This window comes from Crocodylus porosus, unplaced genomic scaffold (genome assembly GCF_001723895.1).
Source record: "Crocodylus porosus isolate Cpor-Errol unplaced genomic scaffold, CroPor_comp1, whole genome shotgun sequence".
Lineage (NCBI taxonomy): Eukaryota > Metazoa > Chordata > Crocodylia > Crocodylidae > Crocodylus > Crocodylus porosus.
In genome coordinates, this window is record NW_017728886.1 from 105,517,891 (window position 1) to 105,538,816 (window position 20,926).

Below are 20,926 nucleotides of genomic sequence, written 5' to 3' on the forward strand. Positions count from 1 at the left end.
CCCCCCCGCATGACCCACAAATACAAATAATAAAACTGATTTTTGCTTTTAGTACTTTTTGTGACTCTGCAAACACTGGGAAATCCTTATGAAGCTGAGTATGCTTTGTTTTTTGAGGGTAAAGAGCCTTAATGTAGCTTTGATGGAACCTGGCATTTGGTTAGGAAGCTATATTTTAAAATAATAATAAAAAAAATCATATTTTCCCCCTTTCATATTCCATTTTTTTCATCTTACTATCCAGGAAGAAAATCACTCATAGACATAGTTAGGTCCAACACTCATTATTTATACAAACCTCCCATTGCCCTGGAATTCCAGTTATGCCAGAGTAAGGTACACAGGACTGGGCCCTCATCAACGAGTCTAACAGATGAGGAGCAGCAACCTTAACTGAACAGCAGGACAAACCACAACAGTGAGCAGCTCCCAGCTGCCCCAAGCCTACAAAGCCTTGTTTCGGCTCACCTGATAAAGTGGCTACCTTTAGACCACATAGGTACTGGTTTAAGTCACGCTACCAGGATGTGACAAATATACACACAGCAAGTCTAGGCACAGGATGAGAAAGCCTGCTAATTGGTTAAGTCTGGCCACCATCTGGCAGATGCAGCCTCAAACATGAGTAATCCAGCTCTGTTTTCCAGATGCAGCTCTGCACAGCTGCAAATAAGCACTTTCAGCAGCCAATGCTAATCCATGTTAGAAATTCTATTTATCTTTTTCTATGAAAATAAAAAAGAGGTTTTTGTTGTCTCTGACTTCTCCCTGTAAGTCTGAAGGGAGAGTGTTGTGGGTAGAGATGATAATCAAAGCTATACTTAAGGCAGGATGATACCATAAGCTGGGTTTCAGGCAAATTTTTGCCTCACTAGGTATCTTCTATTGACCTTTACAGAAATCTTCTTATTTTTTAATTGTTGTATATCTATCCCTTCTATTAATAAAGAGCTTTTCTAGATATTCTCAGTCTTCCTTGTCTTTCTCACTTCACTGTTTCATTTTCTCTGCTGCATCTCTTATTTCTTTTCTATTTCCATCAGTCCCCATCTATAGAATTGTCCATGTTGTATATTAATAGCTTTCTTTCCTTGTCTTCCCTTCTATCCTTTATCTTATTTTCTGATCATTACTGACTTCCTCTGAATTTGTGGTTCCTCTCCTTTCTCCCTCTATCACACCTTTCCTGTCAAATATGCCCAATTTGCATCTCTCCATACTCTTCCACCTTATTTTTTTTCAGACACACTCTCATATCTCCCTCTTCCATTCCTTTTTACCATGCAACCAGCACACACAATATAGTTGTCCTTGTGATCAAGCAAGTGACGCAGTTCAATAAAACATGGAACATCTCTGACCCAGCCACATGCACATGAATTTGCTGGCTAGACATACCCTCAGTCTACACAGAACTTCAAAAACAAGTGTCCCCAAAAAGTGCATCAGACATCCAACTTTCTCTCCCCAACAGAAACAGCCCCTTCTCTTCTGTTCTTTCTCTTTATCACCTGCCCACACAGATATGCACATACAAAAGCACACATCATATCCAAAGAAATTTCTTTCTCTACTATTGTCTCACACAGAGAAAAAGAATGAAGAATAAACATGTTGCACAGCCAGGTGAATATGATGCCAGGCAGCTGTAAAGATGCTCTTGTTTCTTCTCTATATCTTTAGTTGTTGTTATAGGCCTGACAAAAACCCCAAAACAAAAACACTTCTCTGCACTTAACATATGTCTGACCCCACTCTTCTCTGTCCAGTTTCTATCCATTGCAGTTTGGGCTGTGCTCATCTATAAATGATCATATATTGCCAGGCTGCTTTTACCAAAATTGCATTTTTCCTGTCAGAAAGTAAGCAAGCACCTTCTGTGGTTCTTTAACTGTACCCAAATTCCATTTTATAAATTGCCCCTGGGGATTATTTCAGCTCTATATAGGGCACTTGCTCAGCATATTTCCTCTTTGAATCAGTAATATAATATCTGGGCTGCAGACCAAGAAGTAGAAAGCCCCTTATTTCACTTGGTTATTTTGTTGTAACTGGATGAACAGACCAGACTTAGGCACTACAGGTTAGATCTCATGAATAGTACCTTATGCATATTTCAAATAGATCCCTGTTCTACAATACAGTCAAGGTTTTATCTGAGAGTGTTCCTATATAAAAAAAAAATATATTTGCCACTTGGGAGAACCTTGATTTCTTTGAGAAAAATAGAGGGAATTAAAAAATATTTTTTCAGAAACCTGAAAGAGCATGATTATTCAGAAATTCTCCTCTCCTCCGCTAGCTTAGAAGGACTGTTTGGAAACAATTGCTTTGTTGCAGGCTTCCTCTGACTGATTTAGCAGTACCTGTTCTAAAGATGACTTTGACATGCACTTAATGCAGTCTTGATCTGACTTTGGAATGGCTTTTACTAAAACAGGCCACCCTACTTTTGCATAATCTGGTGAATCTTCCTCCTTGTCATTAGTCCATTTTTACTCTACTTAGAGTTTATGGGGCATTTAAAAAAAACAACAACCTGATTTGCAAAACTGGTAGGCTTCAGTTCCAAACATACTTGTTTGGGCAAATGGAGGGCTGAGACCCTACCTCATAGGGCCTCTTGCTTTAGGAGAGGAGAGTCATGATTCAGGAAATAAATTTCTCCCATATTTCAATGCCCAGGAGCATGTGAATCACATCAACTGTTACAGGCAGTGCAGCTTACTACCTCCAGCATACCCAGGTGGCTTCTCATTTGGATGCCAAAGAGAAGTAAAGCCGCAGCCTGAGCTGCTCCCTACTCTTCTTTGTGGATGATGGCATCTCCAGCCACCTGCTAAAAAGAAAAGTTTCATTGGTCCTGTTAAGAACAAGGCACAAAGTATCTAGATGTGCCCTTTTCTTTCCCGTCTTCTAGGATTAGATGCTTCCATGCCTTATATAGCTAGAAAAACTTCTCTGTCATTTAATCTTTAGCAAAGCTTTGACACTGTCTCTCATGTCATTTTTAACAAGCTAAGGAAATACAGACTAGACCAAAGTACTGTAATGTGGATATGTAACTGCTTGGATTATCAATGGCTCAATTTCTAGTGCGAAGGAGGTATCAAGTGGGGTTCCCCAGGGATCTGGCATTGTTTAATATCTTCAATAATGGTTTGAATGAGTGCATGGTTAGCAAATTTGCAAATGACACCAAGTTGGGTGGCATTGCAGATACCCTGGAGAGTAGTAGGGCTATGATCCAGAATGGCCTGAATAGACAGCAAAAATGGTCCACAACCAATCAGAGGGGATTTAACAAGGACAATTGCAATGTTCTGCACTTGGGACAGAATAACTGCGTGCACAGATGTAGACTGGGGAATTTGGGGCTAGGCTACAGCAATGCAGGGAAGGATCTGGGGGTTACAGTGAACCATAAGCTGAATGTGAACCAATAGTGCGCTCTTGTTGCCAAAAAAGGCAAAGCATACTTAGTTGTATTAATAGGAGTGTCACTTGCAAACAAAGGGAAGTGTTTAATAGCTTGTTGGAGAGAGACTTAGATGGGATGGTTTAGCCAAGAACAATCTGCAATTCTAATTTGGTTTGGATTCAGATTTCCAATGCTCTAGTGTTCCTTGCTCTTTGCATATGTGGTTTTGTTTCATCCCTGAGTAGAAAATGGTCCATCCCTTTTCCTACCTGTGGAAGTGTTCAGGCCTAGAGATTTAGTTTTTGGTACATACATCATAATTTTAGGGAATTTAGGAGCATAATCTCAGCCTTCCAGCTATTCCTTGGACAAAGAAAGAAAAAATAAGAAAATATTAATAGAGAAGAAATATCTCTGTAGTTTTGGATTCTCAAAGTAAAGTGTTCTTAGAGATTGTCTTTACTATGACTTTTACTAAGCAGAAATATAGTGATACTGCTCAGAAAAAGAACAGAGCTAACCCAACCCCCATCTCCTGTGCATCCAGACTCAAACTGATGCAAGTATGTCAAAACTGAGCTCTATGACTTTGTGCTTCGGTACTGAAAGTATAGCATAGCGTTGTACCAAGAAATTATTCTGGGTCAGATTGATTGTGCTCTGGGAATTACTATGCTTTCAGGACAGGGCTTTTGGAATAGAGGGCCTCTGCAGCTGCCAGAGTCCTTAATACACATCAGCAAGACAGATAAAGGTTCCTTGAATAACTAAGGCAGAGATGGAGAATAGTCTCTGCCTTTATTCCAACCCTCTTCTTTTTCCCACTAGACATCCATGAAGGTGGTACGACCTATATTTCTCAAGTGGATTCTCACCAAATTTTCTCAAGGATACAATAAGACAAAAAGAGTACTTTCCTCTCCCCTTTCAGATAGTATGCCAATAGAAGTACTGGTCAGAATTTATCACTTTATTATCAAAACACACACAACACACAAACCTCTCAGGAAGCAAAAGTATTCCTGGATTACACCCTGGTTCTACACCATTAGGAAGCTATTACAATGGCTAAAAATTAACTGTTTTATCATGAGAATTTGTGCAAGTCTAATAAAATCCAGAAGCTATCACAGGTCTATTGGGTGATGAGTTCTTTAGTTACAGCTCACTTTAAGCATTTTAGGGCTATTGTATAACCTAGTCCAATCACATTCTCAGGAGACTTGTCAGTCTGACCAAAGGCTTTGGAATTCAGGTAGGCCTCAGCCTTCCCCCCTGACAGCTAATCAAGGGTCCTTTCCCCATAACATATCTTAAATTTACTTTGATTTCATCAGAACTACAAGGACTGAACTATCAAAGTGTCACACGCTGCTCACCTGCTTCATAAAATGACGGTGACTAGCCAGTGGGTTAGCTATAATCAGTCTTTTTACTTATGGTCATTTTAATCTAAATACCATATTTACATGCATACCAGCCACTCTACACTATATGCATCCTTTTTCAGAAGGCAGAAAGAAAAAAAAAAAGATTCTTCCAGAATCTTAACTGCTCAACATCGCTGAATGCTGGCCCCAGGCAGGAGAGGCAGAGCCGACTCCTCAGCATCACTGTCTCTACCTGCAGCTTCAAACATTTAGTTCTATTTTTCAGTAGCCAAACAGAGTTAAAACTAACTATGACCCTGAAGGGTGCACTCTGCCCTTCCCTCCTGGGCTGGGAGGGAAGCACAGCCTACAGCAGCCATTACAGACAGCCATTAGACAGCAGCTATTACATGCTTCAATTCCAGTGCAAAAAAATCAACTTCCTTGCTTAAGTTACAAGCCCCAGTTTTAGAAGGCTGATTATCTGGGGGAAAGTGTGTGGTATGCAAGTACATACAGTAAAATGTATAACAGTTGATACCATGTTTTGAAAAGATCTTTTTATCTACATGCTATTCATGCATACAAATTATAAATTAACATGTCAGACAAGTGACAATCCAAGACTCTTTGTGCAGGTAATGATAACTTTCCACTGTAATCTGATGTTTATAAACTGCTGCAAATTTCTCTAATTCCACCCTACTGTAGTTAGTAAATCTCAAAATGCTAAATTGTTTGGGAAAACAATATAAATACACATTCTTTCAGTAGATATTACTATAGCCACCATCATTTGGCTAGTTAAAGACATATATATTAGCCTTGCTACCAAAGATTCAAAACGAATATTAACATCTGACACTGTTTAGGTTATAGAAAGAATACTCACTGGCAATCCTTCGGCAAAACGCAATAGTGAAATATCCTATTCTTTAGAAATTTTTTCAACTTTTGGTATCTTATCAAAAAGTTATTGTAATAACAGACACTCGTAAAAAGCTAAGAGTGATTTTTTTTTATTATTAAAGACTAGATAAACAGTTTGCCAGCTATTCAGACATTTTTTTACCAATTCAGCTCAGAAGCTGTCTCAAGTTGGAATCAATACCCCAGTTATTTCAGGCACACATTTTTAAAGAACATTTATGTCATCATCGATTCGCTTGACTCTTTATAACCAAGAACTAGCCAAAGCATACTTGCTAACAATAGTGCATATTTATTGGTACCTGTAGTACATTATGCTTTATAGGGATGGTTAAGCCAGGAAAAAGGTTAGCTCTAACCAAGGAAGACTGAAGGAGGTACTGAAAAGAAAACTGGGTCCCAAAGGACTTTTAGATGTTTATCAATTGATTGATTGATTGATTTGACTGTGGAACACAATGTTATGAACTTGGATGAGTAAATTGATTTCTCAGCACTTTTACTCAACCTCTTTCTATTTCAGAGCCTCTGCAGGTTTAGGTTAAAGAAACCATTGCACCTATTCACAGGACTGGAATATTTTGTTATGTTTCCATTTAATTTCCTTGCAAGTAGGAAGTCTGATGCACAAAACTGGTGAGATAGATACTTTATGGGAAATAAATGCAGTTCCTCCTGGGAAGATGAATACAGTAAAATATACTATTTAGCATCAATTATGATACAGTAAAGTTCTTACATGAAATTAACCTAAACAATCAAGTCATCATTTGATTACATTTCAGTAGCTGACTGGCATTGTCACATTTCAGAAAATTGAATTCAGCTTTATGAAACATATGTTTAAAAGTTGTACATTTTCAATAATTATGCTATAACATCCCTATTTTATGCAAAGCTAACTAGATATTGTCATATTAAAATAGCAAATCCAATTCATTGCTTATGAAACACATGTTAAAAAAATAAAAGGCATACTTTAATTATTTCAAGAGTGTTCAGACTGGCTCAGCAGCCTACTGAATATTGCATTTGTTTAAAACTCAATCATGCAAAATGAAGACTCGATTTGAAAAATTTTAATAAAGATAACCAGACTATCATTATATCATTTGAATGCTAATCGGTACTTTCATTCAGTGGAGGGAGCAGCGATAGTGTCAACTTTGCTGGAGGCTCTTTATTTCGCAATAAAAACATTTACATTCTAATGATTTTATTAAAGCATAGTAGCTGTCAGCATCCCCAGATGACTCCCTGGCAAACTGTATCAGTTATCAACTCATATTGCCTTTATCAAAACCACCCAGTGGTGAGTCTAGGCCTGCCACAATGAGATGTCTATTGCTCGGAGAGCTGGTATTTAATCATTTCTTCTACAGTATTGTTCTGCTTACAGTGCATAAATAAGTGCTTCAAATAACCCCAGAGTGCTACTGACAATGAAACAAAGTATCAGTCCTATTTATCTTTCTCACATTCTTCAGAAACCTTCTTCTCCACTTCTTTTTTTTTTATTTTGGTGTTGTTGCAGGCACTTTTAAAAAAAATTTAGAATAACCTATCATCACTCAACAGCTCAGAATTTCTTCATGATGAGCAGTAGGACTCACAGATAGAGTCAAAGAAGGTGATTTTTTTTTTGTGCTAGAAAATGATATAATGAATACTGGAAACAACTGGATTAGAAGTGATGGGTGGATTCAGAAGCGGTGTTGACCTTAACAGAAAAACCAAGGGGGAAGGAAAAAATAGGTTGCCATTTTTTTTTCTCCTTGTAACAAAGGGAATGTTCCTCGTGTTGAAAAAGGAAGAGATGGGTGGGAGTGGTAATCACTGGTTCAGAAACCTCCTGTGTGGAACTTGTCAACTTTCTGTTAAGGGGCACTCAATAAAAATAGATGCACACTGCACACTGTCAGGTTTTTTTCTGACTAAGCATGTTGAACAATGATCTAAGGGCAGCTCTCTTAATAGTAGTAAAAATTTATCAGGCTCAGCACATGTGAATGTTCATTCTGAAAGGACAAAGTTCTTTGCAGGGCTTTGTTGCCCTTGTTTTAAACAGAAAAAGTTTTATGAGGACTATTTCAAAAGCTAGGCCACTCAAAATCACCTGTACTTCACAATGTAAATTGTCTTATAGTTTGATAGAGTATATCAGAGATCCATTGTGATGTGATCGTGTCTTTGAATAAAAAATCATTCTTAGGGATTAATTGTTTATTGTTGTTTTGTGGTTACTTAAGCCAGTTAATTTCTTGGCAGGGGGAGATGCAACAATTATTTTAGGGGTGGGCAGACTGCTGTGATTTGAGGCCGAGGTCCTCACATCTGCCTTTCAGTTTTAATCACTTGACCTAAATCCTGATCTTCCAGGGTATTTACTTGTATTCACATCCTTTCACTGGCAGCAGTCTAACAAGCAGCCATGCAGTTCTCTGCACCCCAGAGTGGTGTTGGATATTAGCACCAGAAAATACTGTGTAAATCAATAACATATAAATGCAACTGTGGCTCTCAGTGGGAACATCACGTACTAGAATGTATGTGAAGTCTAAGTAATCCCAGTTGTCATCAATGTGTGCAAAGCAGTCTGCTGCTCTAACATATCTCAACTTGGTCTCCGGCTGTGCCACTGATTTACTCTGTGGCCCTGATCAAGTCCTCATGGCTAAATTGAAATGATCTCAGTTTGTGAGTAATGTTAGCTAGGGCAAAGCCTAATATTAAGCACTTGCCATCTGAAGGAATTTCCAGGTGACTCAATTAGGCATGTGGTTTCATTTCTCTCAGAGGTTTAACAGGCCCGTTCTGCACCCTGGGTACTGATGAAGCAGAACTGAGGCACCAGCAGCATCTGGGCTGGTGATAGTGATGGCTGGCCAACAGCTGTGGGAACTGATTTTTTTCTGTCCCTCTCTTCCCCAAATTTGTGCCCAGGGCGGCTGCCCCAATTGCCCCTTCCCTCCCTTTATGGCACTACAGATCTCTCTTTGTTCCTGTCTTTTAGTCTGAACAAAAAACAAAGAAAAATGTTGCTGCTGGTCCTGTCTCCTCACCTCTTTTATTTATAGCTTGGCTAGACAATGTTTAGGGGCTGCGTAAACTGAAATGCCTTCTAAAATGCACAAGTGCCTGTACTTGTTTTTAATAAGTTGTTAAGCTGGGCTCCCATGATGCTTGCTCATAGCAAGAAGTGTACCTAAACTCTAGGGTTGCATGACTGGCTGCTTTTTTAAAAGGGCCCCTGGTATGTGCTGCAAAACAAGAAGGAGCGAGAGAAGGTCGCACAAAAAATGGAAAGCTCCCAAGGTAAGAGTCTGCCTCATGTCCAGAGGTTGTTTAAGTAGATCTGGCCATAAAATGATTAATGTTACACAAAGGGTCTTGGTTTGATCAAGAGAGACAAGAAATACAGAAGATATAATGCATATCTACATGAAGCCTAATAGGAAGAGGCAGAACAGTGCAGAACCCCATCCCCATCAAGAGAAAACACCATGGAGCACTGCAGAAAGCAAGACCTGAAACAGCTCTCCTGAGTCCCAGAACGTTATTTGGTTTTGCTCTTGCTAAGTGCTGTAAACTTGTAAGTAAAAGAATGAAAATGTATGGCCCTAAAAGCCTCTTAAATAAAGCTTATGCAACTTAGTACGTTTGCAGATTGATTGCAAACTGTATCCTTCACATAACAAATGATTCAACAGTACTTATATCTGCTCATGTTCATGGCCTGGTTTTGGCTTCAAACAGCTAGCTTTGTGCCAGCTAGGGGGAAATTTGCCCAGTGATAATGCCTGAGAGCTTAGCATCCAGTTCTAACCACCTCCACTTCATTCCAGCCCACTGTCTATGATAGGGGCATGGGACAGGAAAAGAATTTGCCAGTTTTTAAATGTTCCTCTTTCTTCCCTAATAGGTGCATCTACGCATGATATTAGCATGGAGCAATAAATTCCGGCACTTACTGTGTCAAAGTTTATTGCTCCCAGGCACCACATTTGCATGTGCGCATTCAGCCAGATCTGGGCAACTGCAGCTGCCAGGGGGCTCCGAGGATCAGTCTGCCAGCACAGGGCTGCTCCAACCAAGCTCCATGTGCTGCAGAGGGGCTGGCTGGGGCATGAAGGTGCTCCAGTGTGTGGCTGGCAGGCAGGTAGCCCAGCGCTGAAGCACCTTCATACCCCAACCAGTTCCATCAGCATCTACCTGTGCATTGCTGTGCGCTAAAGAATGCCGCTGTTACTTAGCTTCCTGTGGTCTAATAAGGCCACATTCGTAAATGTTGAGAGATTACTGCAGAACTAATTAGGCAGCCCTGCAATAAATGTCTCATGTAGATGCACCTGATATTTTCTATTTAAGAAGTGATATGTTTTATTAACAGAACTTATGCTGTGATCTTTATGCAAACATCATCCCAAATCAATAAACAAACTGTCTGCTCCTTTTAAATATACTTCACATTTTCCCGACAGTTCGTAGTGGAAGGTTCAGAGCTTCTGTTTGAACCTCTTCTGCTCACTTTGTGTTGCAGCACTATTGACCTGACCTCTTTGATACATCAATATTGGCAAGCATGCAACCTGACAAGCAAGGCCCAGATATAGTCTTTCTGATATAGAGGTTGTTACTCCAACCAGCTCCCTGTCAACTGATATTCAAATGAAGACTCTGGTATAATGCAACATATTTATTTTATGTGAATTTGAAACCAAATTTCCCCAAATGAGTAGAAATTAAGCTAAAAAAAATGTACAAACTGTTGTTTTTACAGACACAGTTATATAATAAACCTTCACTTGTATACATTGTAATATTTACTATTACATAATATGGGTGAATTTTCCATTTACTAAATTCTCTGAATGTGAAATCTGAAGGAATGATGATATCGCAGCATCAGACTAGAGATAAAATAAGTGACTGGGAAGACCTATGAAGCTAAGCCTTATTTATCATTTTCTTCCCTAATTACCTTTTTGCAAACATTTCCCAATATAACTTTTGACTCTGTAAGTTTATTTTATAGAGAATCAAAACTATCATTTTTGAGTACCCTGCCCTTGAAATATTGTGAGTTTCAATTCTTGAAAAGTAAAAATTCATATACTTATTTGTATTTGAATACTCAGAGGTGGTCAGTTTTGCCATGTAGGGAAACTAAAAAGAAAAAAAAATGGTTGAGAGCTAATGCAGTTATAAATGAAGCAACAGTGTACTCAGCATGAAGGGTATGTTACTTCCCCTAACAATTTAAGTGTACACCACATGACATTAATAAATTACTTGGTATAACTTATAAATATATTATAACTTAGGTGTAAAGTGGCTTCTGAGATTTGTGGTACAATGGACACCTGGGTAGAGCACTGGCTAGAGAAATGGAATCTGTATAAACTGCTACAATTTATTAAGGGCAAAACAAATGGGAATTTGCAGAAATGTAATTGAGTTCTTTGAAATTTACACCAAGAAATTAAAGAAATATAGAAAGTATGTTTATTCAGTCTATAATTTCTTGGGGCTTGTAGTAGAATTCCAGAAGAGGCGTATGACTGCTTAATGAATTCTAGAAGAATTTTTCATAAAGGAACACACCTCATCAGCATTGTAATGATTCGCAAAGGACATGATAAGATATGAGCTGTGGGATTGAATCTCACTATTTTTTCCCCCATTTATACCACTGATTTCGTGGACCTCTTTATGTTAGCTGCTATTCTCTGTTTTATATTTGCTATGAAGGACAGTATATCTTGAAATACATAAATCTTTAAATAACAGTATAGCCTTAATTTTGCTATCAGCTTTACACATCTCCTGAGTCACTTGTACATGTGACAGGCGTTTAGTCCTCTAAATTTAAATGGTGGGTTTTTAATTGCGATGATTAAAAACCCACTTTTTCAATTTAGGGGCTTCTGTCACTATTACCACGAGGGGCCCAATCCTCAAAAGTTTCTTATGAGTTCCTGAAAGGAACTGTATAAAATTCTACATTTCTCAACTTAAATTTCAAAATGTTACCCAACTATCTATAAGAGTTTGATTATTCAGTAACAGCAACAAGAAACATGTCTTGAAAAAAAAAGGGAACAAGCAACCTTCCACCCCCCAAATGCCTGTGAATTATGGCATTCATCCCCTGTATCCATAGCCATCTGAGCTGGTGTATAACATAAGCAGCTGAAACCCACCTGTGTAACTAAGTGTCTGTACTAGCTGTTTGTTCATATTGCCAGTATTATTAGTAAAAGAGTAAGTCAGTGTCATTATCTTTGCAGAATACAGGACTTCACTGTGGTTTCTCTGAATATCTGCTGCTACAACCGAGATCAAAATTGGTGCCCTGGACTGGTGCCCTACTTGCTCTGCCCTAGTTATACTGCTGCATGTGGGAGCTACAAGCCAGCCATAGGAGAAGCATGGCAGAGAAGTAGGGGCTGGAGGCAATTTGAAAGGGGCCTTAGCAGGGCATAGGGACAGCTGGGATTGACTCACAGGACCAAGGAACAGGGCATACCTAGCTAGAGTTAGCTAGGAAGCTTAGAGGGAAACTTGCAAGAGACTGTGGGTACCTGAGCAGTGGGTCAGGGAGCAAGGTAGGAGTCTCAGGAGTCCTATCATGGGCTTATAGGAGAGGAAAGGACAAGTAGCTGCATGTCACAGTTACAGCCTTGCAATAGTGAAGTGCTGACTAGAGGGAATCTGAACCTAGACCCAACCAGTGTGACAGAGCTACTTGCATATCTGCCCCAGTGAGCATATGAGGGCCTGAATAACAGACTCTGCATCCAAAAGTATCAGCTAATTCTCAGTGTTCTGCTACAATTCTGACATGCTGCAGGACAACTTGCAGGTCTCAATCTACACCCATATTACCCTCTGTGTCCTGGACAAGGTCGGCACTGCCTGGGCCATTCAGATGTTGGTGTCCTCCCAAAGGTGATGCCCAGACCACTGACATCAGCTGCCATGGGCTCCAGGGCCCCAGACCAATTCCTGGTGGTCCTTACCCATCCTACACCTGATTACATTCTCCCAGGCCAATGAGAGGCTGTCCTGGAGTTTCTCCAGTCCTGGTTGCTGTGGATAGCACCAATATCAATATCTGGAACCTGCACAAGACATCCAAATGTTTGGAAATAAGTTCTGGATTTATGACACAAACATGATAGTGATCAAAAAAAGGCAGGAAGAGTTCATCCATGTCATAGCCAAGTTACTGGCATTCAACCATTGCTCCTCAGCAGCACTTCAGTTGGCCCTCCTCCAGGATTTCTGCACTGCAAAGTTCACTCCTAAATGGCTGGATAAGGAGCTTATTTCACTGCTCCCATCACACCTGTTGTCCCCTGCAGTGACTCATAACTGCTTCTCCCTATTTAGGGGGTAGGACAACCAAAACCTTTTAGGGGAATCAGTTTTAGGAAAACTCTAAGAAGTTTTATTTAAAATAGTCCCTTTCTGTAGATGTTGATACAGGAAGGGAAAAATTAGGGCAATTAGTCTTGAAAATTTCTCATTCTTTTGGCTATCTGCTGATTCCCTTGTGAATATTTAAAACCACGGATAAATTCATAGCTTACAATGGTAAGGGTGAAAAGCCTGTTCTTAAGTGTTTTCAGAAGGCCAGATGCTAAGCTCTGATGTAGAAAAAAGCATGAACACATGTGTTTAACTACTATTGATTTTAAGTCAGTGGGAATACCCACATGATTTAAGTTAAGTACCTGCTGGAGTACTGTGTTGGGCTAGGACCCTTGAGAGAGCTAAATGAGTAATCTGAAGTATGCTCAAATGCACACTTCATTAAGTTGTAATGATATACTAATACAGCATTATGTCAATAATTATTTATTACATTATTGTAGTTTTTGTTATGTGTTACAAAGGTGAATCTTTTGAAATGCATCCATTTCTGAAGAGGAACCTAGTTTTTCTTCTGCTTAGTTTGCTAACAGTAAGATGGAAAGCCAAAACAAGACATCATCTTTACTATACCCCTGGCAGGTGAGTGGAGTATGTCATATCCTATATATGAATGCAGAGCTGATGAAGGGACAGTGAGAATAAGGCTAAAAATATCCTCTGATTTTGGGTGATCAATGGAAAATGCCTAGGCCCAATATTTTTTGAGACATTGGTATTATAATATCGCACTTTACATGATCAAAGCACCGGTACCACTGACTTCCACTGCAGCTGGAAGTTCTTAACACAGTTCACAACAAATCAGATCCCAGAATCTCATGTCAAGGGACCCAGAATGCAAGAGTATGCAATCAGGTACCACCTATTACAAATTTAAGTAACTTGCCCAGTGCCATGGATTCTTCTGAGGAGCAATTGCCTGGGACCAATTAGCCGTATGCAGTTTCTTGGAGTACTCCCTGTAGTCAACCCAGGCATAGTTTCTACAGAGGGTGAGCCTCTGGCTCCTTGGACTCCAAGACCCAACTTTTGGACCTTGACCTCCCTCCCCACATTTATCTGTGGTGTCCTCAGAAAGATAACTTCAGACTTAGCTTAGAGGAACTTTACCTCTTCAAGGGGACGTATTAAGTTCAACGTCATGTACAGTGAAGCAGGCAGTTCTTAAACAAAGACAAGTTTAATTGGTCAACAACAGTACAGTAGGCAAGGTCCTATCAGAGAAAAGCCCCAACTCTTTTCTCTCAGAACTTCCAGGTTCCTCTCTTCCCTTTTGTTTCTTGGAGTCTCTGCTTTTCCAGATAGCCTCTTTAAACTGGAGCTTTGATGCCTCTCCTTGGCACCAGAAACAGCAAGTACACTTCAGGGGCTGAAGCCTGAAGCCAGGGTCGCTATACAAATTGGTTTATTGTTCTGCTGATGGCCTGTTCCCTACTAATAGAGCATTCAGGCAAGTTCCCCCAGGTCTGTCTTCAAACACAATTAACTCCCCCAGCCACAAAGGATGACAAAACCCTTCACAGTCTGTACTGATGGGTGCTTGTAATTGTGATGATGTCATGGTGTACACATGATGAAAATTCCCCTTTGTGTGCCTTAATGGCATCACACATAACATGTACACAAGTTGTGGGGGGGTAAATGAGTTTGCACTGCTGCAAACTAAACTATGTCCTGATGTAGTTAAGTTTGCAACATTACACCTTGGAACATTGCAGCCATTAGTTACTTCACTCCTGGATGTGGGAGTGGTGGGCAGATGCTGCAGAAGAACAGGATTAGGCCCCTTGCCACTTCTGCCTTCATCAGGTTCCTGCAGGTAGCAGGATGCCAGAGGCTACCTGAGAATGGGCTGGCTTGCCCTTCAGGCACTATGGGGAGGTGGCAAGAGGGTAGCTGGGTGTGCTGGTGGCTGGAGAAGGTAGTAGGGATGGTGCACGGGTGCTGGAAGCCTAGGCCAACTCAAGGAAGCTAGAAGCCCTCCCGGGTGGCCCCACACCCCATGCACATCCCTGCAGCCTTCTCTGGCCATTAACCCATCCAGTTTCCCTCCTGCTACCTCCCCACAATGGCCCAGGGGCAAGCCAGCCCCTTCCCGGATGGCCCTAGGCATCCTGCCAGCTGCAGGAGCTGGCCAAAGGCAGACGTAGTGATGGCCCAATCCTTTTTTTCTGCAGAGCCAACACAACTCTTCTGCAGCTTGGGGGTGAGCTAACAGGTTAATGTCATGGATTAATGGCCCCCAGCCACAGGAGAGGTGGGGCAGGCTCCACCAAAAAAACAGGATCGGGCCCCTCACCACTTCTGCCTTCAGCATACACCTGTGGCTGCCAAGACAATAACATATATACAGTGATGGAAAAATACCCACCATTTGAATTAAAATCTCACCATTTCAATTTAGGGGGCATAGAATGCAACCCTAAGGACTAAAACCCCATCACGTGTACGAGTGCCCAATCTGACCATAGATTAAAATTCCTCTCTGACCCCAAATGTAGTGATTGGGGTGACCCTGAGCAGAGATTTAAATCTGAAGAGGAGCATTGGCATGAATGCCTCATGCCTCCTGAGGCTGTGGGGGTATGGTGACCACCCGTAGGTGGTGGTGGCAGGGGCGTGGTGGCAGCAAACAGGGACTGCCTGCAAGTGGCCGTGGCAATGTCAGTGGCGAGGGCGGGCCAAGCGGAGACCGCCCACAGGTGGCCCCAGCAATCTCAGCAGCAGAGGGGGAAGGGGGGTGTGGTGAGCAAAGGATGGCGATCAGCAACGGCTTACAGAATCTGCCGGCAGAGGCAGCTGCCAATCTCAGGGGGTGTAGTACACGCACCCGTATGCACCTCCTATGTGTCACCAGTGAGCACTGGCATACCTAAATCAAAATCCCTGGCCTTGGCTACAGCAAACACCTTATACTTCCCCGCTCCTTTCCCCAATATGTGTAGCAATAGGAGGGGAAAAAATCCTTCCCAGCCCCATGTGGCAACCAGCAAAACCCAGAAGCATGGGAAATACCCATAGTAGAGCATAGGCTTAACTACCCCTATATCATCCCTAACCAATGCTTATCCAACCTCTTCCTGAACACCTGTAAGGATGGACATTCCACAGCTTCTCTATGCAGTTTATTGCATTGCCTCATTGTGATGAAGTTTTTCCTGATATCCAATCTAAACCTACTTTGTTGCAACTTCAAGGCATTGCTCCATGTTCTCTCTGCAGCAAGAGATAAAAGTTCTCCCTCCTCTTTAAGGCAGCTCCTCAGATATTTGAAGACTGCACCTTTTCCATGTATGTCCTGCAGGCAGGAGATGCCTTCACTTTAGAGTTCTTCTTTGCCATCCTCAGAGCAGATGTCTTCTATACACTGAATGAGACAGATGCTTCCTCAGTGCTCCTCAGACTTCCCTTGTAGCTTAAGCACATGCTTTACCAGAGTGTCACTGCAGGTATGAATTTTTGGTTTACAGTTTAACTCTTCAGGTCCTGTGTGCAGGTGTGTGCAAGAAGACCCAGAAAGACACAGAGTCACATTTCTAAATGTATCCTTACCATAAAAAAATTATATCCATTTCTTCTTCTCACCTGGCCCAGATGTGTTTCTTCCAGTTTTCCATCCTCCTGTGAATCCTTTTAAAAGCCAGCCTTTGTCAATTCTCTTTTTGTCTAATTGATGAAACATTTCTGTTTTCTACACTGACCCACCTCAGAGAAGAGAAAGAAGTACCTTCTCTCAGCTTGAGTAACCACATTGTCCCTAACTGTTTCACTGCAAGTTGGCCATTGTTGAGTCATAACACCATTATCCCTTGTCTAGCAGAGATGCAACCCACTGCAGCCATAGTGGTTACACACAGACAGCAACTTTCTACAATACAGCAAGTTTTGTACTGACAATTTTATAATCTCAACTGGAATTCACAAGTTCTACAGACAAATTCCAGCTCATCTAAGAGAGGTCCTGGTTTCTTAAGAAAACGAACTGGAAAAAAAAATAACAATGCCATCACGTGGTCTCATGCTGACATCCACCCAGGTTATCAGTCAAACTGAAACCTTCAGATCTACCACACAGACATGACACTTAAGCTCATGAAAAAAAAATGAGGACAACTGCAGGTTGTCATCCTCTATGCTGAACAGAATTAGAGATGGAGGGGGCACTTAGATCCTAGGTTTCACAGGTATTTGCTGTCAGTAGAGAAATTATGAGATTTAGGAATTTAGGGTCCCAGTCCAATCTCTGTTGAATCTGGTCCACTAGGTAGCCAAGAGGGGAAGATATAGGAGGCCAGAAGGCAAGCAAGCCAGAGGGAATGTGGCTCAGTGAGGTGGCAACGGTATGATAGAAAAAGGTGCCCTGAGTTCTGGCCTCTACCTCAGTGGAGAAGGACTGTACAGCTGATCTCAAGCCATTAAGTGCCAAACGAGAGCAAGGGGCAGAACCCAAGGCATCTTCTCCTCCTCTGTTATTGTGAGTTGCAGCTTCTAAGAGAGAATGGGGTCTAAAATCCAAATAAGTGGTCTGGAATACCATTTACATGGCTAAATTATGCCATGTAAGTGCTACTTACTCTTCAAAGGTGGAACTAGAGTCAGGCCTAAGTCTCTGCTGTGCATATGAGAACTGTGATTTATTTTTTTTAAAGAATTATAGTTTGTCCAAAATTGGGTGGATTTCCAAGAAAAAGACAAAAGACACATCCCTGATACAAAGACCATCCTCCTGCCAGTATTCCATTCCTTGCTTCAAAGCTTGGGGATGGTCAAACTGCTCGGTGACATTTTTATCAAAGGCGAAACAACATATTTTTCCCTAGCTGAACCATTTTTACTAAAATTTCCACACAAAATTTAGTCTTAGGAAGACTTGTGGCATAGGCAATTCCATCCTGAACTATCAAAAGTACAGCAACATTTATAATCAACCTAACACAGATTCAGACAGGTTCTTATGAATGGAAATATCCAACAAATTAATAATATACAGTGCTATCTGTCCTGCCTATGAATATTAAGCTTTAATATATATTCTTGGCTTCCAGATAAATTAAAACTACCATGACTAAAACACACTAATTGTTAAAGACCTGCTTAATCTCCCAATGGAGCAACTCATACCAGGAACTGTACTTACATGCTCATCATCCAAAGGATAAGATAAGTAGGGATGTTATAGGTACGCTCTGGCCTCTGTTTCTGTCTTGTGGCTAAAAAATGGAGACATTAAAAGCCAGATAATATTTGCTGAGAAAAATTGCTAACTCATTTAAAAGCTAATTAGTGAGTAATTCCATTAGTTACTTTGCTCTTTTCCCTTCTCATTGAACTTGACCCTGCTGTCCATAGGAAGCATTATAAATTTTGAAAATCTCCCATGAATTGGACATTTTAATGAACTACTCACAGCAGTCACCTGTCAGTGCCCAGTCTATTGGAGAGAGTGAGTGAAAATTTATCTCTCCTTCACAATATGTAACATTTCTTTTCACAGGGACATGGACTAATTTAACTTTGCTGGTTTTTGAATTAACAAGGCTTGTCTTCAAACCTTTTGACAGAGAAGCACTCTGTTCTGTTATTATTTTATTGCTCCCCTTCCCACCCTCCCTCAGGATGCAGGTTATTTAATCCATCTGGAGCCTTAGTAACCAAGTTCCCTGGCTCTCTCTGACCCCTCTGATTTATGTTTCATATTTCATGCTGTGGTTGGTCTTTTACCACTTATATTCCCCCTCCTTCTCCTGGTCAATTTTTCCTTATTTTTTTTTAGGAGGAAGGATAAATATTTGACAAGTGGACTGTTTGTCATGCAAGCCCTAACACAGTTACAGTTAGAGAGGGGAATAATTCAATCTGCCAAGACCTAAATACGGATAGATCATTGGCTGCTGCTAGGCCAAGGGTTGTGCCACTCATAATTTTTCCCACTGATACAACTATTTTATGGAATATGACATACATCTTTAGGTGTTAAATCATCCCTGGTATAATTTGTCTGTCAGGGATCAAAGTGAAAGGAAATAAAATACCACAACAGAGAGTCATATTGTTAAATCTTATATTCCGTGGAGGCCCACGCTTGCACTTTAGGGCTTGCATGTGTCTCTGTGCCTTTAAGAAAGGAAGGAAGGAAGAGAATGAACAAATGAACGAAAGAACAGAAGAATGAAAGAACAAAAGGAAGGAAGGAGGAAAGGAAGAAAGAAAGAAAAAGACATTTGCATTATGAACATTGGAATTACAATCAGTCTCCCTTCACTTGGTGCATTACTTCCTCCATGTTCATATCCTTTTTATCAGATTCCACATTTAATGCCCACCCTCCAATCCCCACACTCACAAATCTGACTGAACACAATAGTGCTGATAAAACGGAAGCAAATTTCTTCTATTAGTGACTGACAGCAATTTGAACAAAATGAAGTTGTACCATGATATCGTTAAATATACAAGGTGCAAATAACCTAGTTTGAATAATCACAGCCTGTGTCCTTTTAAATGATTTTTCTCCCCCATTTAAAGGGAGGCCTTTGATGTGATAATATTAATTCCCTCTGTGCTGGGAGGAAGAAAAAAAAAACCTAGGAGAAGCGGAAATTAAATGAGTAATGCAATGTCAGTCAATCTTTTAAACCAGGGGCCTTATTAACAGCTAATCATTTTGTCATTTTGTCGCTCAAAGTAATGAATTTGATAGGAGGAAAAGGGAATGTTTTATGTTTATTTTTATTAGTTTTAAACAGAAACAGTTGTGGAAATATTATATTATCAAGGCACACAGCATTTAAGTGGTTTCTGTTCAGCATATCACTATTTTTCTTCTTTGTCAGTATCTGATTGCCATAATTTTGAATAATCTGCTTGTCTTTCAAAAAAAATTTGAAAAGGATATTTCATCTCACACATAGCACAGGGTTGTATCATTGGAGATGTATTAGGCTTTTGTTAGGTATTTCTTTACAACCTATTTATTCAGAAGTATCTAAGTAATTAATCGCTAGCAAGATAGTTATGCAGCTGGAAAGGACAGTGTATTTTTCCCAGCCTCCAGAGTCTGAAGGCCAAAAAAACACAAGGAAGTTCCTGTGAATAACTTACTTTCTTTAACAATGCTATGTAGAGCTTTGATTTGTTTTGAAATATAATACTCTTAAGAGTGAAGAAGCATATTCAACATATACAGTAGTACTAGGAAACATTACAAAGAATCTGCTGCTGAGGATAGATTCTCTGCTAATGCCCCTGTAACACTCTTCTTTGGAATGTCATCTACGACCTCAGAGTTTGGACTTAGCAGATTCTCAAATTAAGCACTTTGAATTTCATGCCATTATAGGGTCTGATCTATGTCAGTGGGAATTTTCCTACAGCAAATTCTGCAATATTGGCCGTACACAGAATATATGTAACAAGATTTTCTTACGGCGTTACATATTAGGGTTTTTTCCAATCTTCAGTTTAATATATTTCTCTTAACTTATTTCTCTATATTAGCATTTACATTCTACGGATCTATTTTTACAGCCGTATGCTAAGAATTGTGGACTGGATCATGAATCTAGGAAGTGCTGCCAAAAAAGAGTCCTGGATTTCAAACTCAAGGCCACTGTCCATTTACTGTGACTTAAGTTAGCAGTCAAATCAATATCTTGTAACCCTAGTGATGTTTCTAGTGATTTACTTACTCATTGACTGAAGAAGTAATAGAATGCTTAGGAGTGCATGTGGAGCTACCTCTCTAGCAATAACAGAGGTTCAACTT